Raw genomic sequence first — 15560 nt, 5'->3', positions numbered from 1 at the left:
TGTAATCTCCTCATCTCCCTCCAATAATTCTGGTAATTCAGCCTGGGTTCCTGATGCCGCTCCAGCCCTTTCCCACTGCGGTTGGTCTATTACACCTGAGTTCTCGCCTGTGAGGGGGTTTTGTACCTCTACAACCCTGCGAACTGTGTTAGGAGCTCCTTGGTTCGCCAGGAAGTCGGAGCCAAGAAGTTCTTCCTCGGAAGTTTGATTACAGTCATCAGCCCAGTCTTTTACAAGCAGATGACCTTCGTTAATCAACTCCTCATCGAGTTCCCCATCAGATGTTACCGACACATCGGACATGGAGTAAAATTGACCCCCCGATTCAATAGATTCTGCATCATTTGAAGGTTGATCATTCACCCGTGGCGAGACCCTGACTTCCTCCACCGCTTGACAGAGCTCGGCTAAGTCATCGTTGTTGCCTTTTTCGAGGGAGGGAGACCCTCCAACTCCGTCTCCAGCTGTGGACGAAATCAGATTTAAGGGAGTCTGAACTGAAAGAATTACGCCATGGTTCTTAGGAATAGCACCAAGCAGATCAGTGACAGGTCCTTGCGCGCTTTCTTGGATGTGACCTCCAGGCGTCTGAGTACTATTCTTAGATGAAGCAGCTATATTCTTCTTCCTAAATAAATCGGGTATTACTGGCTCCTTAATGACCCCATTCTGCTGACGAGCTCGGGTCTCAGAAATATCTCTATTAAGCGAATTAGGCTCTGTCGTTGGCACTATTACAGTATTTTCCACAGCACTGGACGTAATGTTAGCGGCATTGGCTGAAATAATAACAGCTTTTTTTGTCCCTCTGCCTTTAGGCGCCATAATTGTCGCTTAAATAATGATCCAATGGCAGAGCTAAATAAGTTAGTAGCTGGCAAGTAAGTAGCTATATCAGATGTCCTTATACTGATACCAGCAACCAGAGTGAATTAGTTGTTGTAAATTGCTGTTTCGAGAAGCTTTGAGGCTGTAAGGGTTTTAAGTTTCTTGCTGCCTGCTTGCTGCTTAGAATGCTGTCTAAATATATAGCGGTATATATGTATAGCAGTTTATCACAGTATATGGCAGCACCGAAAAACAGTCAAGCAAAGAAATCAACAGTAACAGCAAATTACTTGAGGCTTATTGCAACTACTTAATGCCACTAGAAAGGTCCTGAACCGGTATGCCTTCAATGCTGAAAATAAGAGCAATCCTGCTCGAGTAACGATACCTCCTGGGTATTTGTAACAATGTATCCCGGCGTCTCCGTCTTGCACTTCATGCACTTCATACAGCTGCTACAACTTCTGCAGACGAAAAGACTCTCTGCACCCCCCGTTACAGCCTTGCTGCTCTAAGAGGCAAACTCCAGCAGACCGACGTCTTCAGCGTTTTCCAGCCTTCGCACACCTCCGCTCCCCGCCTTTCGCCTCCGCCTCTGCCCCGGAGTGAGACTCTCCGCGGCTTTCACTCTTGCCGCTATGGTCTGAGGCTCTTTACGGCTCCTGCAGCTTTCACCGTTTTCCCCGCCTCTCACCAACACTCCACGGCTCTCCAGGGCTCCCCGGCTCCAGATACCATTCAGCTGACCGCAGTGTGCACGCCGTCCAGAGCACCGTACAGAGCACATGGAACCAAGCAAATCCCGGACAGGTGCTGCAGAAGCGGCCCGGCAGCAGAACGAGGGGGCTCCGAGAAGGCTCCGCTCAAAGGGGTTTTTAGACAAAGCAGCAGCATCAAGCAGCGATCCGGTCGAACCTCGGGTAGGACGCCACAGTTCCTCACTCGGCTGCAGTAGCGGCCGCCATCTTGCCTCCAGATGCTCTAAATACAAGCATTTAGAGTTAAACATTTAAATGTTTGCCTGTACTTGGAAAGGGAAAAGTTCTGCTATCTGGCGATAATGGTGGTGCATGCCTGTGAGAAACAATATGCATACAATATGGGTAGGGTGATTCAAGGGTTAAAATAATTTGTACACTACTGGAACACTCTATTATGGGTATAATTACCATGGTTAAAATGGCCCTCCTCCCCACTTCGTGCCAGAATGAATGAACCAAAACGTATAGAGCGCAACAGCTGCCCCAGCGCTGAGTTGATGTAGGGAAGCAAGGCCCTAAATCCCCAGACTAAACAGCCAGGTATCTAAATGAGGATTTGCCTGGTTGTACTTCTCTAAAAAGATGTTTCTTCACAATACAACGTTCCATGTTCCCATACAGACATCCACATTCAGAGAATTAGACATTCTAATGATACATCTTCTATGGGCTGGAAAGGGGTGGACAGTAGCCCTAAGTACACTGAAACTGCTTCAGGAGGACGGAGCTCTGGGGCTGCCAGAGCTAGAACTGAACTATATTGCTTCTCATTTACAGAATGCAACAGTGGTATACAATGAAAGGCAACTGGGAAAGAAATTCACTGTGCACATCCGTTGAGGGTGAGTCACTAATAGAATTATTCATGAGGGGAGTGGGTATACCCAGCCAATACCCCTACATTGTGAGGTAGACCTGGAGAGCCCAGGAATCTGCCAACTAGAGAATCTTTAAGAGTCCCCCGTTCTTGAGAGACCTGGACGCATGGGTCCTCCAGCTGTTTAAACTTGTCCCTGATACACTTCAGTAGCAAACTGGAGACAAAGAGGGAGGTCACACTGTCTGAGATCTCTACCTGTTACAAGCATTCATTTTCATCCCTGATGCGCAGGAGACCTGTAACGAATGCCCAGGGCAGTAGTTGTAATACACTAAGGGCCCGATGTAGGTGGCCCAAATATCGGTCGGTAAGGGTGAAATTCGGTAAATTTCACCGTTACCGACCGGTATTTAGGCATTCCTGATGTAGGAAGGATTCGGTATTAAGGAATCGGTAAATACTGATTCCTTAATACCGATTCCTTATGGCCTTGCATTTAAGGAATCGGTAATACCGATTCCTTAAATGCAATGTAGGTAGCACTTAAAACAGTGCACCTCAACCTTAAGGAATCGCTATTTACCACCAACTCCTAGTTGGTGGTAAATAGCCATTTCCTTTCAAAAAGCACTTTTTTGCTTTTTGAAGTGTGCCACGTGGCACACATCCATGCCCTTAGGGCATGTATGTGCGCCACATGTGCACACATGCACATTTCAGGGGTGCCAGAGGGTGTCCTTTGGACACCCTGGCACCCTTGAAATACCTCTCACGATTACTGAATCGATAATACCGATTCAGTAATACCGAATTTCTTCGCATTCATTCCTGTGGGCTTCCAAGCCTATAGGAATGAATGGGTAGGTGATTCCTTATTACTGAATCGGTATTACCGATTCAGTAATTAGGAATATTACCAACTCGGTATTTTTTACCGAATTATTCCCTACATATGAAAAAAACAATTCCTAAATACCGAATCGGTAAAATTCGGTATTTAAGATTCGGTATTTCCGAGTTACCTATATATGACCCTAAGTTAGCTAGAACAGCCAGAGAGATCTGGACTAATTACCCAAGTGCCAGAAACCCCACATACACCTTTGAGTTAATACTACAACTAAACTAGGTGTGCCACCTGGTATTTCTAATCTATTAAGATTTGAAGTTAGACAGGAAAAAAACACCATTGAAAGCTGTATATTCCTTTGGTATGGAGCCCCCAAAGCCTTACATATCCACCTTTCATGGCATTGTCATACAATAAAGTGGTAAAGGATGAGTTATTAACAAAATTACAGAGCTTGACGGGTGCCCAATTAAAGGCCTCCCCTACAGTGTTTGTTGGTTGTCATCACTAAACCATGGAAGGGTAAGACTCAGTACAGGCTTACATTATTGGATTGGAGCTTGCAAAGCGATGTAATGGCTAACTCTGCCCCCTCGGTCCCACAGAAAACACTTGGAGGTGAGTTATGACAGAGGGTGTCAACTTTGATTGAGGTCTGAAGAGACAAAAGAGCTGCTGACACAAGGGCACAGGACACACCACAAACCATGGGAGGAGGGTATGAGAGATAGATAGCACCCTTGTACACTAAGATTATGAAACATAGTCCCACCGTCAAGGATATCCAATAAACAGATCTTTTGGTAAAAACTTTAGTTATACTCACCCAGCACACGTACACGTACACGTATCTTTGTAAGAAAATTGTAATTTGGTACATTGTTACCGTCTGTGATGCTCCGCTCTTCCATTGTTAATGTATTAAAATGATACATAAAGAAGTTTAAAAACCTTTCAACTCTTTACAGATGTCTGATTAAAGTAATGTTTGTTGCTTCAAACTAGTGTTCTTCAAACTAGTGTTTTGGCACATGAAAATATTTTTTTTAGTTTCATCATATTTGACACCAAATGTGTCTACCTTGCGGGAATGAGAACTATAGGTTTTCACAGTTGTTGCTACATAGTACATCAGAATTGTCGGCAATGTTGGAGTACAGGAGTTGTTGTCATTATGTACAGTGCCTCCTGATTTCAGCAAACTCCTACATGCACTGTATCCTGCTGTATGACTTGTAGGTAATGAGTTTGAATTCTGTAAGGAGCAACTCTGTTTTTAGGTGCACCTTAAACAGTGCATGTTTTGTATGTTGCGAAACTTATTGTTATCTTAAAGAGTGCTTAGAACCTGTTCATTGCTTACCATTGGTTGGCTCCATTGTCACTATCATTTGCTTGCTTCTTGTTGGTTAGCTGTTTAGTCTGTATTTCCTTCTCTTGTGTTTGCCCTGCCCCTGGAGCATTAACGCATTTCTATGCCCTTCCACTGCTCGCTTTTTCCAGAGCTACTTTTTAAATTTTGTTTAAGTGCTCTACAAGAGTGCATGTGTTTTCTTGCTGTCTTCCTCGTGTGCTTCTCTCCCTCACAATGCTCTCTGTGTTCTTCTGTCTTCCCCGTGCCCTTCTCCCCATGCCTTGCCTTTTGTCCGTGTGGTTTCTGCACACCTGCTCCACATTGCAATCTTTCGCTTATTTGATGCCACAGGTGCACCTGATATCTTCCTCATGTGCGTCTCTTTTGTACTTATTTAAGCATTGTCTTGGAGTGTGAACTAGGCTCCAAGCCTCATTATGGCACTGAGATTTAAGGGGTGTAGGAAGTGTTCCCACGGTTAGATTTTTCTGTCTTTCTTTAACTCCGGGTCCACAAAAGACAGTTGTTGAGAGTGTAGGTTACCTCATTGGAGGAGGATTAAGTTATGAACCGGAACCCTGTCCTCCATGATGTTCTTGAAGCAGATTGTCAGCAGCCATCATAATAAATGTCATATTTGGTGGTCTTGGTAGATGCAGTGGTATTAGGCCTGCAAAGGGGTGTAGTCTGATGTGAGTTACTTTTGCCCGTGCTGTAGCATAATGTAGAGATTGACAATTTAATGTAAATGAAAACATGGTCGTTACTGAAATATTGCAGGGTTTTTTGTTTGACCACTTTTTCATGACAAAGTGATATTTGTGATATTTTGTTGCACGCACCTATAGTTAATTCTAACAAAATTGTTCAGCATAATGTATACTTCATAGAAGACCGTAGTGGGCTCATTTCATGGAAAATGGTCTCTGCGCCGGATTTGACATTCTGATTCCAGTGCAAATTTCACTTAGACCCACAATTTCTTCACTTGGAAATTTTGCCAGGTAATATCAGTGGGATTATAGTCGAAATTCTGAGTTTATTGTGGCTCAGAAAGGGGAAAATTTGGATCTGTTGCGAACCAAGACTAAAATTGCGTGGTATTCATCATTTGACCCTGAGGAACTCTGAATCCGAATGTAAAAAAAACTGCCTGCAGAAAACTCCCCAAGATGCAGTATTGTTTATCCTCCGGGTGATTTTAACTTGTGATAAATTGTAGGCAAGCGCTGTAGTAAGCACAATCTAAATATCTCGATACAATACGCTACAGGACGGGCTGAGTGCCTTAAAATGTGCTGGAAAAAGAAAATGCGTTCCCCAGGCAATGCCTCGCCTTGCATTCAGTCTTGAGAGGGCAGAGGCGCCCTGTCTGCTGTAGTTCCCGCTACGAATATTAACGAGGGTCGTTTGAGAGGCTTTCTCGGAGAGAAATGGCGCGTTCTTCAGCCCCTCGGGATAACTGACGTGGGTGTTTGGGGCAGTGGAGCTGACATGCTGCTAATTAACTACTTTCCCCCAATTTTTAATGACTGTATTATTAGCTGCTCCGTTACTTCCCAACAACAGGATAGCGGAAGGTGTGGGGTTTGTCTCAGAAACATTACCTCCTCGTAAGTCTTCCTCGACACATGAATAACGAAGTGCGCTTCAGCTCCACACCAGAACCCCCAAAGCAAAAAAGTTAGCCTCCCATGCCTCCCATCCCTTCCCAATATGGCCGACCCATTACACCCATGACTTCTATAAGAGGCAGGCCGGCCGGCCCAACCCTTCAGCCCGTTTTTTTGGTACTGCGCTGCAGATTCTCCAGAGCGTGTTTTAGGTAAGTGGTTCCTGCTGTAGCTGGAACTGGGTTCCCTGTTTGGTGACCCTGCTCTAGCGGGCCCAAGGACTCTGGGACCGTCTTCCTGCCTTCTACCGGCAGTCTGGGCCTGTTAGGCTCTGTTTTAGCAAGACAGTGGTTTACAGGGGGATGGACGAGGGGGTCTGGGGTTCTTCCTGGCGGCCTTTTTCCTCTCCCCTCGTCCGTGTGTGCAGAGTGTTTTTGTTATACTCATGCCCGGGACCCCCTCCCCCCCTGGTGGCGCTCCTTCTGCTGGTGTCGCTCCTGACCTACCCGGGTCTCCCATTGCTGGGGCGTCTTGGGACGTGTAGGTGGGGTGGGGGTTCCCAGCGGTCCCTTCTACGGTCCCAGGGCGCGCCTCCGCCTCGTGGTTGTCTGGTTTTTCGGGGTCCTCGCTGCAATCGATTCTGTTCCTGTCCTGAGGGGCTGGCGGGGCGCCGGCCGCAGCGGAGCTTCGCTGCCTGTAGCTGCCTCGTTGGGTGGTTTGGTCCCTATCTCTGCCACTGAGCTAGGGGTATCTCTTCCTTGCACACCTTGGCAGGCTAGCCTTCTAGCAAATGCATGGAGTAGCCTGGGGATGCCGGGGATTGAACCCGGGGCCTCATACTTGCAAAGCATGCACTCTACCACTGTGCTACATCCCCAGTTTTTATACACGTTTACGGCTCCTAGCTGTGGAGCCGGTCTCAAAGGGGACTTACTGCGTTTGTCCGCTTGCTGGGCATGTCTCATCAGTGTGAGAACGCGTGTTGCCAGGAGCTGGGCACGGATGCATTCTGCCTGGTGCCGCGCTCTACGACCGTTGCCTCTGACGCTCCCTGTCCCGTGTGATGCCGTTTTTCTCACCCGTTCCTCAGGACAAGCGTGCGGCTTGTGCTTTGATGGTGTCCTTTGCGTGCCTTTATGCCTTAGTGGGGCTCTTTCTGTTTCTTCCCTGCCTGCGCGCTGCATTGTTCTCGCACAGTGAAACTACAATCCTGGGTTTCTGTTGGCAGGTACAGTGTGACCGTGATGGTGGAGGCTCTCACTTCTGCTCAGCTCTTCTGCTGCTGTTGCATTTTGCTCTCTGCAGAATCGTTGTTTTTTGGGGTCCTGGTGTCCCAGTGCTGTTCTACGGGATCAGCGTACTCTGAGTGAGTGTGATATTCGGTATATTTGTATTGTACTCTTCCTGGGGCGGTTTCAAGCTCCAGTCGCACGGTGGTTCTGTTTGCCTCACAACTTTCGGGCATTGGTTTCCCCTGTTTTTGCCTGGGGTGAACGGACCTGTTTCTAAGTGCAGTGTGTACAGGGGGAGTGTAGAGGATGTGGCCTTAGGGCTGTAGCGGTCGCCCTGGTGGCTGGGGACCCGATTGGAGTCTCTGCGACGTCGCTCAACATCCTGTGTTTCTTGGTAAATCACTGCAGTTTTACGGATTTGTGCATTGTGTGCGGTGGTCCGCTACGTGCTCCTTTTTTGTGCATATTTCTTGTATTTATTATCTACTGGTCTTTCTTAGTTTTTACTGGTGGGTCCATTGATTTGCCCATTTGCCCTATGGTTTGTGTGATCCTGTCCTGTTGTTTTGCTGGCGTTTGGGGTATGTCACTGGGCCATGACTTCATTCTGTTTGCTGTGTTGTCCCTGGCTCTTTCTTCCCTTCCGGGCTTTGGGGCCTGCAATACTTCCATCCTGTATGCTCCTGTTCCTGCCTATTCTCCAGTGAGGTATGGGGTCTGGCCTGGTTGGTCCCTGATTGGGTGTCTCCCTGAGGGTTCCGGGACTGTTGGCGGCTGCAGGTCTGATGGGGGTGGGCTACTATTGGCTCCTTCTCGGTGCTGCTTTTGTGGTCTGAGAGTGGGCTTTTGCTTCTGCTCCTTTGGGCTTGCCCTCTCCTGTCCGGGCTTTTCTCGTCTGGCTTTTTGACTCTGCGAGCAGCTGCTATGCCTCTTGTCGGTGTCGTGGTTCTCCTCGCTCCTGCCCATCGGGGCTCTGCTGGGGGCCGGTTGTGGCCTCCGCTTACATCCTGGGTGGCCCCTGTGTCCGTCTTGGCGGTCTCCCTTGTTCTCCGGGTGGGACTGTTCAGGTGGGGTCTTGAGGCTATTCCTGTTCCAGGCAGTACTCCTTAGTTTTTCCTCTGGCCCCCTGGCTTTGAGTTGGGGTCAGGGTCCTCCTCGGAGTGTGTCGGGTGTTCTTGTGCCTTGTTAGCGGGCGGTGCTTTGCATTGTCCTTCTCTTGGGGGCTCGTACCATCTGGTGGTTCTGTAGTGCTTCTGGGCCGTCCTGGGTTCCGGTTTGTCCTCGTCTTCACCTATTCTAAGTGTATTTTCTCTTGTCCCGCTCTTAGTTCCATTCTGCCAGTGATTGTCTCCACGGTTTCGGTCTGGTCTGGGTTGGTGGTGTCCGTTCTCTTCCCCTTCCTTTTGGTAGCTGGTCAGTCACGAGGCTCCCTTTTCGCCCTGGCTGCAGGTGTGTCCTGCGGTCTTCCTTTTCTGGTGTCCCCCTGCCGGGTAGTTGCAGCCTTTTTCCGGACAGTGGGGTTGGGGGGCGTCTTTGGGTTCCCAGTGGGTGCAGGGTTGATTGGTCCCCCTGCTGGTAGTTTTTCTCGTCTGGCTTCCGTTGACCATTCCTTGGCTTGTCTGGGGTTGGCCCCTGTCCTGCGGGGGCTTCTTGTTTCAGTTCAGGGCAGGTTTGCATCTGCCTCGTTCTCCGGGGGGGTTACAATGTTGGCCCTTTTGGCTTTTTGGCATGGTTGTGCTGTCATTGACTCAGTCTCTTTTGTTCTGGTTTCGGTTTGACAATAGCAGAGTAATGGGACCCCCCTCAGAAATAACGTAGGTCAGGGAAAGAGGGGAATGAAAAAACGCAACATAAAAAGATTTCCCCCCTTGACCAAAGTAATTCAACACTGATATACTTCTATTACTTTATGATCTTCATACAGAAGTACATTGGTGACAACCATAAAGAGTTCATTTTGCTTTTTATTATTTCCTTTTTTTTTAAATATCAATTTTTTTTATCATTCTTTTTCTTTTTTTTAACAAGACAACTCATTCAGTATTATTTATGTATCAAAAACAATATATCAAAAAAGATTTTTTAGCATCATTTCATAGTTTATACATGTGGATACATCAAGAAAAATTCACCTTACAATATATACATAATAAAAAAACTCAATTCTATGGAGAACTAACAATTCATAAAGAGTATGACCCCCTGGATATAATGCGCTCACACAACAAATGTACTATCACTACCTCACTCTCACTGAATACACTCAAACAAGAAAAATCTGTACAAGGACGAGATTCTGATGATACAAAAATCTCTGCCAAGGGGTAAATCTCAAATGCCAGGCATGAGATTCCGTACTAGGTCGACGCGCGTTTCGGTGGAAAAACGCCACCTTCCTCAGGACCTTTCCAGATGCAACCTCTCAACTTCCAGGGGACATGCTACATAGAAAAGAATATGCTTTATACTTAATTATTGTCTTTTGAAACTGCTGTAAGGCATGGGTACAGGATACAGTCAGCTCACATAGAGAGCACTATGTACGCTATAGAGTGCTTGAACAAGTAGACAGTCACTTCTTTATAAAGGAGGGGATCCTACAACTTTACGGCCTTGAATGTATTCCCAATGGGCTTTTTAATAACAAGCAGATGTATTAACTCGTCTTCAATTTGTTTGTTTATCTATGGGTTTTAGTCCTACTAGATTCCAAAGGTGGGTGACGCCTTAAGCAGCACACAATCCCAGCCTTGTCAAAAAGCTGCTCAAAGCCTTTGTGTCGACCGTCCTCATGACACGTATCGTAGTCGAAGTCCACAGTAAAAAGTGATTATAAAGAAGTGACTGTCTACTTGTTCAAGCACTCGATAGCGTACAGGAAGGTGGAAAGGTCCTGAGGAAGGTGGCGTTTTTCCACCGAAACGCGTGTCGACCTAGTACGGAATCTCATGCCTGACATTTGAGATTTACCTTTTGGCAGAAATTTTTGCATCATCAGAATCTTGTCCTTGTACAGATTTTTCTGGTATGTAACTGTTACCACGGATTTTTTACAACGGATTTCATTACCACGGATTTTTTACAACGCAGGTCATTTTACAACGGATACCTTTACAACGCAATACACTACAACGCAGATACTATTACAACGCATACCATTACATCGTAAGTATAATTATAGGTAAGTTTATCTTTTTTTAAAAACATTTATTAGTGGTATTTTGTTATGGGGTACAGGGGTATTTATAGGTTTTAGGGCTGGGTTTGGGTGTTGGGGTACAGGGGTATTTTTAGGTTTTAGGGCTGGGTTTGGGTTTTGAGGTACAGGGGTATTTTTAGGTTTTAGGGCTGGGTTTGGGTTTTGGGGTACAGGGGTATTTTTAGGTTTTAGGGCTGGGTTTGGGTTTTGGGGTACAGGGGTATTTTTAGGTTTTAGGGCTGGGTTTGGGTTTTGGGGTACAGGGTTATTTTTAGGTTTTAGGGCTGGGTTTGGGTTTTGAGGTACAGGGGTATTTTTAGGTTTTAGGGCTGGGTTTGGGTTTTGGGGTACAGGGGTATTTTTAGGTTTTAGGGCTGGGTTTGGGTTTTGGGGTACAGGGGTATTTTTAGGTTTTAGGGCTGGGTTTGGGTTTTGGGGTACAGGGGTATTTTTAGGTTTTAGGGCTGGGTTTGGGTCTTGAGGTACAGGGGTATTTTTAGGTTTTAGGGCTGGGTTTGGGTTTTGGGGTACAGGGGTATTTTTAGGTTTTAGGGCTGGGTTTGGGTTTTGAGGTACAGGGGTATTTTTAATATATATTTACAAATTTAAAAATTACAATTATTTGATATAATTTTTTTATTAATTAAATAATAAATAATTAAATTTAATAATTCAAAAATAATTATTTACATTATATATTAATATTATATACTTACCTATAATTATACTTGCGTTGTAATGTTATGCGTTGTAATAGTATCTGCGTTGTAGTGTATTGCGTTGTAAAGGTATCCGTTGTAAAATGACCTGCGTTGTAAAAAATCTGTGGTAATGGTATGCGTGCTAAAAGTACGCGTTGTAACATCATACATCCGATTTTTCTTGTTTGAGTGTATTCAGTGAGAGTGAGGTAGTGATAGTACATTTGTTGTGTGAGTGCATTATATCCAGGGGGCCATACTCTTTATGAATTGTTAGTTCTCCATAGAATTGTGTTTTTTAATATGTATATATTGTATGGTGAATTTTTCTTGATGTATCCACATGTGTAAACTATGAAATGATGCTAAAAAATAATGAAAAGTATCATACATTGTTTTTGATATATATACAATACTGAATGAGTTGTCTTGTGAAAAAAAGAAAAAGAATGATATTTTTTTTTTGATATTAAAAAAAAAAGGAAATAATTAAAAGCAAAATGAACTCTTTGTGGTCGACACCAATGTACTTCTGTAATAAGATCATAAAGTAATAGAAGTATATCAGTGTTGAATTACTTTGGTCAATGAGGGAAATCTTTTTGTGCTGATTTCGGTTTAGGTCACCGATGGTGGCTCAATCTTCCTTCTCGTCCGGGCTCCTGGTTTTGTGCTTTCCTCTGGTCCCTTTGCTTACCACGGTCTGGACTTCCCTGGCCTGGACGGGGCACTTGACCTGTTGGGGGTGCTCGCCTGGGTGATTCTCTCTTGTTTTCTGCTGCTGCGAGCGTTGGACCTTGGAGCTATGGCTCACTGGTATGTATTGCACTTCTGGGGGTACAGGCTTACACAGGACAAGGGTTTGTCTCCTGCCACTACTTTCGGAATATCCCAAGTTGGTATATGTTTGAGCGGTGCTTTTCGTTGTCCAGGGAAGCTGTGATTTCCCGGTTCTTCTTCCCCGGATGTGGCTCTGCGATTCCTGTGCGTAATTTGCATCCTTTTCTTCTTTGTCCCTGGTGTTGGGGTACTGGGGCCTACTGGCTCGGGTTTGCTCCCTGGAGGTGTTGCCATTGCTCAGACCCGTTTCACCCAGCTCTTCTGTCCTTCTCGCCTTTGGTGTGTTTCTGCCTGTGGCCTTACCTCCCTGTCCGCTCCTGTTCCTGTCGGCTCTTTGTTGTTCGGCTGGGTCAGGCCTGGTTGTTGACTGGCTGTATAGCTTCCTGGGTGCCAGCTTCGGAGGCTGGCTTTCTACCTGTTGTACGCTGCTGGGTTGATTTGCTTGCCCCCTGAGCGGGGCAGTCTCGCTCCTCCGTGCTGCATTCCCCTCCCTACAGGGTTCTACTGGCTTTCTTGTGCAAGGTGGCCCCTGGTGGGCATTTGCTTCCTTTCTGGTGGGCATTTGCTTCCTTTCTGGTGGCTTGGACTTGGGCCTGGTCCTGTCCGCTCTTCGGGCTCTCTGTGCTGCCTCATGGGCTTTCGGCTTTTTGCTGTTGGCCGGCTGGATTCCTTTGGGGGCTGGGTCGTTCCTGCGGCTTCCTGGGTCTGTTTGACCTTGTGCCTGCCTGGGTTCTCTCATTGGTGTCGCGCTCCCTTCCAGGGGGGGTTCCTTTGTGTGACTGGGGTGTGTGTCCCGCCTGTTTATCTCCTTGCTGGTGGGGTTTTGGTGTCCTTCATTTTTTGTTATTGTTAGGTTAGCATGCTGGGTTCCTTTCTGCACCTCAATCTGTTCTTGCTGTGCCTGCTGGGTTGTTTGGATTTATTTATTTATTTATTTATAAAGTTTTATATAGCACGAACTTGATCCCGTAGGATATCGGAGCGCTTTACAATGTGAGGCAAAGGTAACAAATCAGAACATTAGTCTAACATTGCACGGACCTTGTAAAGTATAATTATGAGAGTCGGAGAGAAAAGACACTATATAGGGAGAGACATATTTTCTTTACGTCAACAGAAGACAGCTGCAGGTAAACACAACAGAAATCATTCTATGTAGAACAGCATTAGACGCTTCTGGTTCCGCTGCTTCGGCTCCAACGTTTGGGCTTTGCTCCCCTCTTGCTTTTTAGCTGTCCGTTGGGCGATCTTGGTGTGTTTGGACCGGTGTGCTGCTTTCTGTTCTGGGCCTGTTTGTTGTTGCTTTTAGCCCCGCGCGGTCAGGTTCCGTACTTTCTCTGTCCTCCTTCGGTTTGGGCGGATTTTCTGGCGGCCCTACGAGTCCCGGGGAATCCAGGTTTTCGTCCCTCCTGGTGTCTCTCTGTCCGGGCTAGTTCTTCCTGCTCGTGGTTGCCTCTCTCTTGGGTGGTCCTTCCACTCATCTGGTCTTTTGAGTTTGCCTGCTTCGTTGGCATCCCCTTCTGGTCCGTTTGTTTCTTGTGAATTTCCATGAAGCCGCTTGGCTTTGGTATGTGCTCACTTCGTTATTCCTGTGGTGAGGAAGACTTAGGAGGAGGTAATGCCCCGGTTACTTACCGGTAACCTATATTACTCCAAGTATAGTCTTCCTCACCACTAATTCCCATCCCTCCCTCCCTGTCTGACTATCGGCTTCATGTTTATGCTTGGTGGTTTCAGGATGACTGGTTGGGCCGGCCATCCTCTTATAGAGGTCAAGGGTGTAATGGGTCGGCCATATTGGGAAGGGATGGGAGGCTAACTTTTTTTAGTTTTTGAGGGTTCTGGTGTGGAGCTGAAGCTCACTTCATTATTCCTGTGACAAGGAAGACTATACTCAGAGTAATGAAGATTACTGGTATGTAACTGGGGCAATACCTGGTGTTAATACCTAGTGTTAAGAGGAGGGGGGGGGGGTGTTGTTACTCTGACTTTTCCTGGTCTACTCTGAAATCGTTTGTGCCGATCCTGAGAAAACCCTAGTTGCGGCTTGGAATCGCCCGCCTGTCCTCAGGCAGTCTGCTAGATGCGGGTTTGGGAGGAGAGTGCCTGCATGTTGAGAAAATCTATGCTTTTTGCTAATGCCTTGTTTCCAACGTGTGCGGGTAAAGGCAGGACCAACTCGGAATGCTGTAAAGGCGTTTTCAGAAACAGAGCGAGATTGTACTTTTGCTTTGTTTTAAAAATCTAGGTTTATACTGTTGTTTTTGCCCCCAGAAAGATGCAGTGCTTTAAGTGGTTCGGTACTGCCCGGTACAGTGTACCATCAGTTTTTTAATTTGAGAGGGTGAGTACCTGCACTTCTCAAGAGAGATGCAATACTTTTAATTTGAGAGTATCGGCACTTCTCAGAATCAAGTAGGCACTCTGCTACAGAGTACCTGCACTTCTAATTTTACATTTCAAACACTGGAAAGTCGATGATAAAACTTGCAGGCAAGTTTGCCTGGTCTCCTGCATCGACGGGGATGTACATGGCATTCAAAATTCAAAAGGAAACCTAGGTTGGCAAAACAAATAGTTTGGGAAATATTTCCGAGAGCTTCCCGCGCGCTCAAGGGCAGCTGAGGACATGAGCTGCACTGGCCCGTCTACAGTCTCTCGTTTTCTCATTCTTTCTCACGCACACACTTACAGCACAGACTGTCCTTGTTCTCCACACTCTTTGATCTCTCCAATCGGACACCCGCAGAGTAACAGTTTGAAAAGGCAACGTGACGGGTGTAATGAGGTAGGGCCCTCGGCCCGCATGGGAGGAAGAGGGTAAATCAATGTTGGGGTGTAGCTTGAGAGAGAAAATCAACAGAAAAGTCTGTCTGCATATGAGGACAGTCACTCCTAGGTACTGTTAGTAGCATCTCTACAGAGTAAGATCAACCTAGTCGGCGAACAACCATTTTCCTGTGTATAACTAGGAGCCACTACTGTGTAGGGACTACTGAAAGACAAACATGGCAACATTTTCAAAGTGGAAAATGGCAGATTTTGAAAAAAAATGAGGAAATGTTTTTCCCCATTGGCTTATATTGAAGCAACCTAAAATAGAGCCATTTCTTTGCTTAAAAATAGGGAGTCTCCTGATGAAATCGGGTCTATGTATATACATGTATGATATAGGTCATTGCCATACTAGATGTGTGGACATCGCTCCCGGGCATAGCCTACATCCTTTAACCAAGAAAGGATAGGTGCTCCTGGACACAACCCATAGATACTTTATTGGATGAAGTTAGTCACCCTGAGTTTAACGTTCAGTCACTTCACGGGGAGAGGATGTGGCCTAAGGGTTAGGGCGGTCAAACTCA

The 15560-nt window shown here is 46.2% G+C and overlaps 1 protein-coding gene and 1 non-coding gene across 7 annotated transcripts in view; one reads left to right on the top strand and one right to left on the bottom strand.

Moving 5' to 3' along the window:
• TFDP2 (transcription factor Dp-2) overlaps positions 1-15560 on the top strand; it is a 631051-nt gene that overhangs the window by 273085 nt on the left and 342406 nt on the right. The gene's annotated exons all lie outside the window — the stretch shown is intronic.
• TRNAA-UGC (transfer RNA alanine (anticodon UGC)) lies at positions 7032-7103 on the bottom strand. Its single transcript has one exon. It is a non-coding gene; the product is annotated as a tRNA-Ala (tRNA).

This window comes from Lissotriton vulgaris, chromosome 11 (genome assembly GCF_964263255.1).
Source record: "Lissotriton vulgaris chromosome 11, aLisVul1.2, whole genome shotgun sequence".
Taxonomy (NCBI): domain Eukaryota; kingdom Metazoa; phylum Chordata; class Amphibia; order Caudata; family Salamandridae; genus Lissotriton; species Lissotriton vulgaris.
The sequence above is the reverse complement of the archived record's forward strand: the minus strand, read 5'-3'. Positions and strand labels throughout refer to the sequence as shown.